The following is a 12,491-nucleotide window of genomic DNA, read 5'->3' as shown; positions in this document are numbered from 1 at the left end:
ATGCTGCATGCACTTGAGTGTGTGCTCTTGTAACCCTAACTTACAATGAGTAATGCACATTACTAAATGGAAAAAATAAGAGAAACCATAGAGGTCCTTAAAAATGTTAGTATGAGATTTGTTTTTACAAGTTACATCTTGTCCTGCGATGAACTGATGATCTTCTTGCCATGTGCCCAATGATTGACGAGATAAGCTCCAGCTGCCCTATGAACCTGTAAATACAATACAAGTTATTTTGATATAGCCCAAAATCACACAATGCAATGGGTTTTAACAGGCCCTGCCTCTTGATAGCCCCCCAGTCTTGACTCTCTAAGACAAGGGGGGCCCATACATTTTCAGCTTGCGAGCTACTTCTAAAATGACCAGGTCAAAATGATCTACCTACATTAAAAATGCCATATATATATATATATATATATATATATATATATATATACAGTACAGGCCAAAAGTTTGGACACACCTCCTCATTCAATGTGTTTTCTTTATTTTCATTATGTCAACTGTTCTACATAATGGGATAGCATTTGCTAGATTCCAGTATATTGGAGTTTCCCCAGCGCGCAGTGATTTTTGAAAAGTGCACATTAAGGGTTTCTATATGAACTCACTAACCCCATTTACCAGGTGCATCTATAACTTATGTACTTATTACTTACAGTATGTAGAAAGTGTGGTAGAGTGACAGGTTTTACAGCTGGAGTCAACTCTGTTTTAACAAGAAATGTATTTAGGATGCTCATGCAAAAATACATTACACTATGCACTGCATCAGAAAAGAGTCTTCGAAACTACAACAGCTTTAACTTTCTAATACTGAATGTGAAAAATTCTCTGTCAGTTATTCCTGATTAAAATTTCTGAAAAAATACAAATCTCCAAAATCTACCTCCAAAAGTGTAGGATGAACAGCAAGTGAGTTCAGCTGTTACACACATCACAACAGGTCTTTAATTATACAATGGGGGGAGGGAAGAGAGATTTATAAAAGTAACAGCTGTGGGAACTAAAAGAGGAGAAGAAGAACTCTGAACACTAGAAAAAAAAATAATAAAGCCAGGGAGTCAAGTTCACTGGGAGGAGGTCCTTTGCTTCAAAAGGCCACTCTAGTGGAGAGGACGTGTCTGCTGCTGGATGCACTTAAATATAACTGAGCATGCCTGAACTGTTGGCAAACTCTATAAAGCTGGAGGTACTGCATACTGTAATATTTCCCTTTGCTTTAGTGATATTAGGTCCCAGAAATAAATAAATGGATATGAAAAGCTAATATATTTATATAGTTTAATACATTTAGTTAGATACGTATGCAACGAGGAAGGATACTTTCCACACAACTAAGTTAAGCCTGGGTACTGTCTTGTTTCCAGAATTTTTATTTGCAAAGGTTTCTAGTACCAGTCATGAAATTTTGTAGCCCATTTGTTTCCTGCTTTGTGTTGTGGCAGTAGGGGGCGCTAGTGCTCCCTTGAACCCTCAGGTACAACTCCGGACACCAGGTAAAAGTACAAGACCTTTTATTTTCTTTTAACACAAATGTGCACCAAGCACCCTCCACACTACTCATTCAATAAACCACTAACTACAATAAACACAACACTATAATTTTCTCTCCTCCTCGCCCAGACACTTGCTCCTCTACCTCCCAGCTCAGCTCAGTGTCTGGACTGAGGCATCGTCCTTTTATAGCCCCTGACCCGGAGGTGTTCCTGTCCCAGCAGTCCACAGTTCCTTATTCCTTCCGGGTCAGGGCAATCAATCCACCACTTCAACCTGGGAGCACGACATTTCTTCCCGTCACGTGACCGTGACGTACTCCCGAGTCATACGGCATCACAGAGCTCCTAAGCCCCCTCACAGCGACTCCTGGTGGTCCCCAAGGTATCCAGCAGGGCTGTGTATAAACACTACAAAGTCCATAAAGCCCTGCTGGACTTTGGGGCACGATCCTGCTGTTGGGAGAGCTCCTCCTGGCGGCCTGGGGGTGGGGACCGGCAGTCCTCCACAGTGTTTAGTAAAACATGCATTGATGTTGGGATGCCTCAGCAACATAGTAGTCATCTTTGATCACTGATGGGTTTACTTCCTATACTGTCATGTAGGTGGATCTTGGTGCACTGCAGATGCCAACCAATTATCCTTCTGCAACAGCTTGGTGTGTAAAAAACTGACATCATCATAATGCTTATTTGTTTCTATCATAAAACAGCATGTTTATCAAAGAGTAAAATGTGCCTTACATACATTATGAGGACCATGTACAAGGCAACAAGGATCCAGAATAATATTAGGGAGATCTACATGAACTGTTCAAAGTTTATTGTCATGTGCACAGTAAGGAAACACATTTCCCTGTACAGTGAAATTCTTTCTTTGCTGTCCACACCAAATGCCAATGGTTAACAAACCAATGTATAAAGATAAATATAAATAATAAGTAGCAAATAGATAATAAGTAACAGAGGCAGCATAAAGTATAAAAACAGAATAGAAGTATAAAGTGTAATGTGCAGGTAGGTGTGTGATGAACAAGTCAAATACAGTTGTGTGAGGTAGATAGAATGAGATGGACCATGGTTATAAACTCCAGTCAGTTATTTAGGAGTCTAATGGCCTTGGGAAAGAAAGAGTTCTTTAGCCTGGAAGTCCTGCATTTCATACTTCTATACTTCCTGCCTGAGGGTAGAAATGTGAACAGTTTGTGTTGGGGGTGGGTGGGGTCCCTGGGTCCCTGAGGATCAAGGCAGTTCTCCTTCAGACTCTGCAGTTGTAGATGCTCTGCAGAGAGGGCAGTGGAGTTCTGGTGATCTTCTCAGCAGTCTTTACCACTCTCTGCAGGCATTTGCGGCCCATAGCAGTAGTGTTGCCGTACCACACGGTGATGCAGCTCGTCAAGATGCTCTGAACAATGCAGCTGTAAAAGTTGCAGAGGATCCTAGTTGACATAACAAACTTCCTCAGCCCCCTCAGAAAGTATAGCTGCTGTTGACCAGCTGTGGTGTTAAATGTCCAAGTGAGGTTCTCACTGATGTAGATGCCCAGGTATTTAATGCTGCTCACCCTCTCCACTTCAAGCCTTCGGATGAACAGTGGCTAGTGAAGTCTCCTCTCCTTCCTCATGTCCACTGTCATTTCTTTTGTCTTGTCTGTGTTAAGGGTGAGGTTGGCCTCATCCCCACCAGTGATGTGTCCTATCACTGCGGTGTCTGCAAACTTTAGGATGATGTTATCTTTGTGGGAGGTGAAATAGTCGTGGGTGAACAGGGTGTAGAGGATGAGGCTGAGCACACGTCCCTGTGGGGAGCCTGTGTTTGTGATAATGGTGACTTAAAATTCTATTACCAATCCTGACAGACTGGAGCCTGCCAATCAGAAAGTCTAGGAGCCAGTCACAGAAGGTGGGGTGCAGGTCAAGTGCAGACAGTTTATGGGTAAGTTTATGGGGGATAACCATGTAAAAGGTGGAGCTGTAGTCAACAAAGAGCATCCTGATGTTAGGAATCTTTGTTCTCCAGATGGGAGAGGGAATAATGTAGTGCGGCCACAATGGCATCTGAGTTGGACCTGTTGGGCCAGTAGGCATACTGCAGGGGGTCCAGGGTGTCCAGTATGCTGCTCTGAATGTGGGCCAGCACCACTCTTTCAAAACACTTCATGATGATTGGAGTGAGTGCTACCAGCCTGTAATCATTCAGGCAGGTCGGTGGGTTTTTTTAGCAAGGGGGATAATGATCGTAGTCTTAAAGCAGGATGGAACGATGCTCTGACTGAGGGATGGTTGAAGATGGAGGAGAGAACATCAGCCAGCTCCTTGGCACATGCTCTGAGAGCCCGTCCAGGGTGAAATGATTTATTTTTGAAGATAAATGAATATGGATGATCTGTCGGGCAGGCCTAGTTTGTAAGGCTCAAGGACTGTGTCTCTGATGTGGATGAGACCAACACTGGTACACCACAAGCAGCAGGCCTGTCTTCTTTCCTCTTCACTCTCTACACATCCGAATACAAATATAACACAAGGTCTTGTCACTTCCAGAAATTCTCTGATGATTCTGCACTTATGGGATGTACTGAAAAGGGGGGTGAGACAGAATATATGAGTCTGACGGAGGACTGTTTCTTGGTGCAAACAGAAATGTCTGCAACTTAACATCAGCAAAACCAAGGAAACTGATTTTTTCACCTCTATTCAAGTCACTATGCCGGGAGTGGGAGTGGAGGTGGTGGTGGTGGTACACTGCTACAAGCACTTGGGGGTCAACAACAATGACAAGCTGGATCGGTCTTCTAATACAGAAGAGATAAGATATGAAAGAGAAGAGTGAACTCCTTTAATGTGGACAGTGACATTTTGTACATGTTCAATAACTCTGATGGCCAGTGTGATTTTCTGTGTTGTAATGTGTTGGTCTGGTAACATCACTTCAAGAAAGGCCTACTAAATCAATAAGCTAATTAATTAAGGCGGGCTCAGTTATGAGACACACTCTCAATCAACTGTAGGTAGTAGTGGAAGGGAGAATGAAGGCAAAACTGAGTGCCATTATGAACAATGCTGTAGGTCCTCTATCTGACACAGTACCACTGAGGACTTTCAGCTAATGACTTACTCAGCAGAAGTGTGTGAAGATACATCACTGGGGCTCCTTTATGCCAAGAGCAATATGCCTGTATAATGCCTCATGGTAACTGTGTATGCTCTTTTTTGTCTTTTACAAAGCCAGATGTTTTTCATTCTTTTTGTTTTCTTTCTAGTTAGACATTCTTATGTGTATTTCAGAGGGGATGTCGTTTGCTAATAATAAAATTCATTTAAAAAGTCAAATATCCTTCTAGGTACATGAATAGCATACTATCTATCTATCTATCTATCTATCTATCTATCTATCTATCTATCTATCTATCTATCTATCTATCTATCTATCTATTGTGACAATATAGCGCCCGACCCGGCACAGACTATGCAGAGGCATGTGTAAAATCACACAGGCTTTTATTTTTTCTTCAGCCTTGGGGCATGTCTTCCCTGTGTCCCGCAGGCCCAACACAGTCCCAAAGCACTTTAAACAGAGCACAAACAACTCTTCCTCTGGCACCACCACTCCTCCCAGGCAACCTCATTCCTCCTGATTCCGGCCTTTGAGTGGTGGAGGCTGGCCTGTTTTATAGCCCACCCGGAAGTGTTCCAGTTGCTTGACCACCTGGTCCCAATTGCACCTCCGGGTGGGGCTGATGACTCGTCCAGCTGAGTTCTTGAGACTCGGCAGCACCCCCTAGCGGCCATCTCAGTTCCAAACCAGGCTGTGGAAGACTCCATCTCCCATGGAGCCAGGTGGGAGGCTGGGGAATCATCGTCGGCCCGGGAGGCTGTCACCAAGCGTCCCGGAGAAGGTATTGAGCTGTCCAAAGTTGCTCCCCCGGAACATTTGCAGCAGGGGCTTCCCGCCCGGGCATGGAACCCAGCCGTCCATCACACTATCTATCCATCCATCTATCCATCCATCCATCTATCTATCTATCTATCTATCTATCTATCTATCTATCTATCTATCTATCTATCTATCTATTCAAAGGTAGCGAAAAAGAAACAGCACATACAATATAAACAAAAATAACAAAGCCTAAACTTTCTGTGCCTGAGGGGTGGCTGGTTCATTTTTCTACTCCAAGAACCAAACAGTTCTCTCTGTACCCTCTTTCAGTTACTACCAACCTCTCTTGCTTCATTGTCTTTCACTTATCATCTGGCTCATGGCAAGCAGGTCTTTTTAAGGCCCAACTCTGAAGTACTACTCTTTCATCTTAGGGGATACTTGTGTGGCTGGGCTTGGCATAGCAAAACTCTTAGAGCCATACTTCTGTAGCTCTTTTCTGTTAGCCTAGACATCCCTGCAACCTCATTAACCCTTTTGTCTAAAAGGACCAGTTACACTTCTGAAAAAGTTTGAATAAAATGTGTAGCAGCAGCACCCTTCTGCTGCCACTTGTTATCTTAGGGGACAAACAACACCCCACTCTGCACCCCCATTGTCCATTCATCACTAGTGCATTATTTCTGTGACCCATAAATGTTGACCTTTTGGTTGGAACACTGGGCAGAATACTTTAATTCAAGCACTGACCTTGTATAGATTCACAGTTGAATTACTGTATATATATTTTTGCCAAACTAACAGAAATTACATTAAGTAATGATGCATTTACAACACACATTAATTAAGTCTAATCTTTAACATGTATCTTATGTAAGAAAAACAGCTCTCAGAGAGCTTTAGAATGGTATTGATTTTTTAATTGAATTAAAATTTTAAAATGAAGCATTTGACTTGACTCCATAGTTATTAAAATCAAAAGATTCATTATTAAATCTTTAATTTGGAATAGTGTGTGATAAAGATTATTTACTATTTGGATAAATTTATTTCTATATATCCATAATGGTGTGACAATTATTTATATTTACTAAATTTAATATCAGTGTTTTTCCTTAATTTCATTTAAACTTTACTGCATTTTGATTTCAATCCATTTTTACTTTCTCATTTATATAAAGTATAGGGAAAGTATTGTAATTGTCCAAAGATCCAATGTCAAGATTTTGATGAATCTCGATGTTTTAGACATCCCTGACTTTCTCATATATGAAGTGCAGGGAAAGTATTGGAATCATCCAAAAATTCAGTTATGAGATTTTGATGAATCTCGATGTTTTAGACCTCCCTGAGTCCAAAAATACAATTTTTGGAATTATGTCTGTGTGTGTGTTTGTATGTATGTAAACACAATAACGAGTATGCTTTCACTTAAGTCAACCAAATTTTGCATGCAAGTATTAGGTATAAAACATAGATTTCTATCAACTTTTGGGTTATTTCTGCTAAAAGGAAGTGGTACTTTACCTTTTATTCATGCAGTCCGATTTATTCAACTTTACTTTTATAGCAATTGTTCAATATATTATTAATTTGATATGATTTGTTGTTGATGGTTCTTTAATATCGTTTTTACTTGTGTACCACGGCGCCCTTGTGTGAGACGCGCACCGTAATTTTTACAAAGAAAATCGCAAAAATCGTTTTGCCCCGTGTACAACACGCGGATGTGATTGTATAGGAAGCGTTTAGAGAGAGAGAGAGCGCGAGCGAGAGAGAGAGAGAGTGCGAGCAAGCGAGCGAGAGAGCAAACCCAAGTAGAAGAAGTAAACATTACAGAATTACATTTCCTCGTGTATGACACACACCTGATTTTCTAATGCTAATTTTCAGGAAAAAATGTCCGCATGGTACACGCGTAAATACGGTATACATAATGTAAAAATATAATAATTGTCTTGCAGTTTACTCCTCAAATACTTTCTCCATATCCGAGTATACAAGTAAGTCTATGGGAGACCACTCCCAATTTTTAATTAAGTTTCTTGACATGAACTCAGTACATTCAGTTCCCATTCAGTAGATGCATATCATTAGCTTAATGGCAGTCTGATGGTAAGAAAATGAATAAGTAGTTGGACAATTCTGTTAAAAAAATGACATTCATGATTAGATATTTTTTTACCTTTACATTTGAGCATTATTGGCTTGATTCCCAGTACATTAAAATAATTGTTTATTTTGTTGTGAGTGCTGTGCTTGCACACTACTGAACAGAATGAGAAACCTGAACCCATTTTTTCTTAAAAAACTAAACCTTAAAGACAACCTAAAGGCATAAAATACAGCCAAATTAACTGGCAAAAGTGACATATGACCACACAGACAGAAAAAATAAAAACACAAATTAATAAAAGTACTGTTAAATGTGACAATACATACATAATAACAATATGAAATGACAGCAAAAATAATTAACAACAACATTTATTTATATAGCACATTTTCATACAAATAATGTAGCTCAAAGTGCTTTACATTAAATGTCTCACGAAATAGTTTTGTTGCTTATTTCTTTCTGGATTCATTTAATTATTTCTTCATTTATATATTCCAAGTATTTTTATTTAATTTTGTCCAAAATATTGCTTCATACACATAAAGCATGTTAAGCACAGAATTAAAGATCAGACTTATTATACTGTCCTAGATTTAATTCCAAGTAAACAGGATTTGTATCGACTCCAATAACTTTGTTGCAGCTTAATTATATTATCTTATATTCATATTGTAAAAAAATGTGATCAATGATTTCTTACAAGTGACTTTTTCCCACACAGGAATGGTACATGTCATTAACACATATTACAAGTAGCCGTTATCTTATGGACTTTAACTTATCCCAACTTGGTAAGCAATGAGCAGCTATATCATACATATCCTCGTGAGGATCCTGGTTTGGACCTCAGCTCATGGACTTGAGGTAAAATGAGTGCAGATACTATTGCCTCTGACATCAAGTGGTAGGTGTGGAATGGAACCTACAAATGTGAATGTGCAGGCAGGCAGTGCACTAGGGAGGTAAAAGTGTATTTAGTCCCATGGAAGGAGCAAGGGACAGACTAAAGAGAAAGTGATTCATGATGTATTAGGCTATGAGGCACCAGTGATGATAAAATGTAAAAAAATAACTCAAATGAACATAGGCTATGAACATATCATCATAGAGTAAATAAATAAAAAGACAAATATAAAAGATTTTGCAACACATGTTCAGACTTAGCCAGTATGTTTTTTTCATATCCCATTCTACGGGGGGCCTCTTGCATAATGCCGTGCATAAGCATGATGTAAGCACAAAAGCAGAAATGTACTTACGCACAAAAAAATCCAGATGCATAAATCTGTGCATTCGCCAACTTCCACGTTCTTCCGCTATATAAATCCTGGTCAGCATGGAAATTAACGCACGTGCACGTGCCTGCTGCCCCACCCCAACTCGTCCCAGAATTACGCCTCTTTGAATATGCAAATCAATATAAATAACCCTTAAGCTTAGTGTTCTGTGAAAAAGCAATGGCAAACGTATGAGGGAAAATAGAAAAATTTTAGCGAATACCAAGTGGAGGCAAAGAAAAACGTACTATTTGTTGGTTTAAACAGTGGTATAAACAACAAAAGGAACTGATCGAGTGACATAGCGTGTCGGAGAAACTCGAAAGCTCAAATTCGCAAAGTCGCACAGTGCACAAAATTAAAAAGAAAATATCACATATCAAAGTCGCCGTTAAAAGGTGAGTCGTAGCCCACAGTATGAGTGTCATATGAAAGCTTATTAGGGTACAGAGAAAAAAAAAGGCACACAGTGTGAAAAAAGCATGAAATGTCAACTTTAATCTCGAAATTTCCACTTTAATCACCTTGTTTATTTTGTCATTAAAGTAGAACAGCATAAACTTCATCTTAAAATCGTTTAATTTACTAGTTTCTCAAATCCCATCGTAACTAAAGTAGCACGTTAAATGCTTTGTTTTGTATTTGATGTTCTATGTGCTCTGTGTGTGAATCACTACGTGCTTCCGGTCTTTCTCTTTATTGACACAGAATCCAGTACATTTGTGATATTACAGCTCTCTGAATAATTAAAATACTGAGATGTATACATGATATCATTTTTATGATGATAGGAGTTAAAGCATGTTATTAAACATGGGAACACAATGGCGCAGTGATTGTTCATGCGTGACCTTCGATGAAATGCTTTATTACAGAAATACTATCTTTTTCAAACGTACTAACCTCCAATTCCTGTCCTTACTTTTCTTTCTCCAACTACCAAATTGCAACACAGTTTGCAATAGATGTTAAGCCATCTGTAATCTTAGAACGCATATTCTTCAAACCTTTTAAGGAACATTGAGATATCTTTGTAATGTTTAATTATTCTATCCGTCTATCCTTCTAGTGTCACACCAGCCACAGCAAGAATACAGTGTGAGGCAGGAACAAACTGTGAACAAAGCTCAAGTTTCTCGCTAGTCCTGCGGCACCATGTAGTTAAAGTTTTATCTGTATAATATAATAAATATATTTTGCTGCATTTCAACTTATAAATGATATGGTCATCATATGTAAATACGCGCTTTATAAAGTGGCTTAGGTTATGCAATATTATAAGTACTATAAGTATTATAAGTGCAAGTACAAGCAGTTCTACAGTACAAGGAGCACTTGATGGACTAATTGAGTGTGTGTCTAGTTCTTGGGATGAAGCTGTTTTTGAACCGCAAGGTCCAAACAGGAAAGGTTCTGAAGCGTTTTTCGGATGAGACCAGTTCAAATAGCGAATGGCTGAGGCAGCGTGTGCTTGATGCTGTATACTGATAATTCTCTTTCCGATCAGCTGCTGTACAGCTGTGATTCCCCAGTCAGATACAGTGATATAAATACTCCGAGTGGTGCAGTGAGAGTAATATGGAAAAAGAAGATCCGATGTGGCAACCCCTAACGGTAGCAGCTAAAAGAAGAAGAAGAAGAAGAAAGTGCAGTGACAGTAACGATGCTAAAGCAGCTATTGTATTTAGAATAGTTTGACCATACTGTGGATCATTATATTGTTACATGTTAATTACAATCAGATGCATTAAACTAATAAACAATATGCGGTTAATTTCAGTGTATTTATAAAGCCGCGTCAGGGATGTGGATCTGAAAAAGAAAGGGGAACCACACAGGAACAGTAGCACTGCTTTGACGCTGGGTGGCGCCAGTCTGCAAAACCAAGCACAGAAATTGTGTACGACAGGTTATGAGCTACCGTGGAAATGTGCATGGCTTTACATCAAGTTTAGGTTTTATACATCGCGATTTGAACGTGGAAACGTTCTTACTCAACATTTCTGTGCATACGCACTGTTTATACATGAGGCCCCAGAACCTTTATTTATACTTAAAATGGTAGTGGCCCCAGGACTTTGAGCAAATCAAATAAATAAATAAAATATGTACCTCTCTGAAAATATTCTTTTGTTGCTACCTAATAAAATTCCAGCATGTTCAGTAAAACGTGACCTTCCCCATCTACACCCTTTTGACTGTTCAGTGAAATTCCTGCTTTTGACTTGTGTTGCTCAAGACTCTTTTTCATATTTTTTTCCACTAATTTACCTGTCATGCATGTTAAGTGTGCTGGTCTGTACGTACTTGCATCTACCTGATCATCCTGTTTATACAATAAAATAATATTTGCTATTTTGCAGTCCTAAGAAATTTTCCCAGGGTGAACTGCAATTTCCAAAAATATCAGTGTCAGTGCTTTATATTTGCACACACTAACTTTCTTATGCAAATCAAAATCCAAATACATTAATAGATTAAACAAACAAGAATTCAGAAGTGGACAAAAACTGCCAAAGTTTCCAAAAAACATTAAGCAAAAATAAAAAGTGAGAAAAACTAAGCAAGGGTCAAAAATTTCAAAACACTAAATTCCATGAAGCACAGAATCACTAGCCAGGAGGCCTTCACAAAGTCAGTATGATTAAAATCTCAGATTTTGTTATGAGTTTGGGGCTCCAAAGCACAATCATTCCCTTTTCACTAAAGGAAAGTAACCATCAAACTGTGGCTACACTCTTAAAAATAAAGGTTCAAAAGTGGTTCTTCACCTTTATTTATTCTGACCTGTAACTGGCTCATGCAGTAAACAACCATGAATAGATGGTAACAGATTTGTAAAATACCAGTAGCTCATGATTCTAAAAGAACTCTTGATACATACAGTGACACAGGCTAAATCCAGATTTTCTTAATCTGTTAGTGTCATGCTAGGTAGCCTACCATACATTGAACATTTCTTGTTTTTTATACATTTTAGGACATTTTTCAAAGCACAAAGAACCAACGTCATACCAGCTTCCCAGAATGAAATGGTGCTTTGTCAAGCAATGCTTCTACTAGGAACTGCACAACCCAGTAAAGAATCATAAAATAACTTTAAAGAAGCATTATTTTTAAGAGTGCAGTCCAAAGAGAAAATACAGTATTTTTATAAGTAATAGATTTATTATTACAAAAAATGCTCTGAAACAGTGAAGCTCTGAAGAGTACAAAAGGCAAAGGCAGTCCAAAGCAAACAAATCCCCAAAAAACCAAAAGAATAGTCAAAAAAAAAAAATAAACAGAGCAAATAGGTTGAAATACCTATTTCACAATACATCATAAACAAAGCAATAAACATTAGAACTAACCAACACCATGAGCGCATTCAATGAACCACAAGGGATTGTGGGTTTTCCTCTCTCTCTATAGGGCTGAGGGCAGTCCATTCAGAGTGATTGGCAGGTGGCCACACCTCTTGGTAGACCACCCACAAAACACAAGGCACATAGTAATTGATACATAGATTACACAGAAACTAAATAATACACAAAAATAATAAGGAACACTGAATACTGCCAATAATTAGCACCATTAACACTATTAATATAAACAGAGGAAACAAAAATGGACAAAGAGGAATAAAAAAAGGAATTTGAACACCAGCCAGGAGAGGAACCCTGGCTGGAATAATACAGAGTGAAGAGCCTCTGTCACGCTCCTTCTTTTATATGT

General features: G+C 38.9%; 1 protein-coding gene across 4 annotated transcripts in view; it reads left to right on the top strand.

Annotated features, from left to right (window-relative positions):
* LOC120514667 (very-long-chain enoyl-CoA reductase-like) overlaps positions 1–12,491 on the top strand; it is a 124,832-nt gene that overhangs the window by 93,414 nt on the left and 18,927 nt on the right. The gene's annotated exons all lie outside the window — the stretch shown is intronic.

Source organism: Polypterus senegalus, chromosome 14 (assembly GCF_016835505.1).
Source record: "Polypterus senegalus isolate Bchr_013 chromosome 14, ASM1683550v1, whole genome shotgun sequence".
Lineage (NCBI taxonomy): Eukaryota > Metazoa > Chordata > Cladistia > Polypteriformes > Polypteridae > Polypterus > Polypterus senegalus.
Note: the sequence above shows the minus strand (reverse complement) of the source record. Positions and strands in the feature narration are given on the sequence as shown.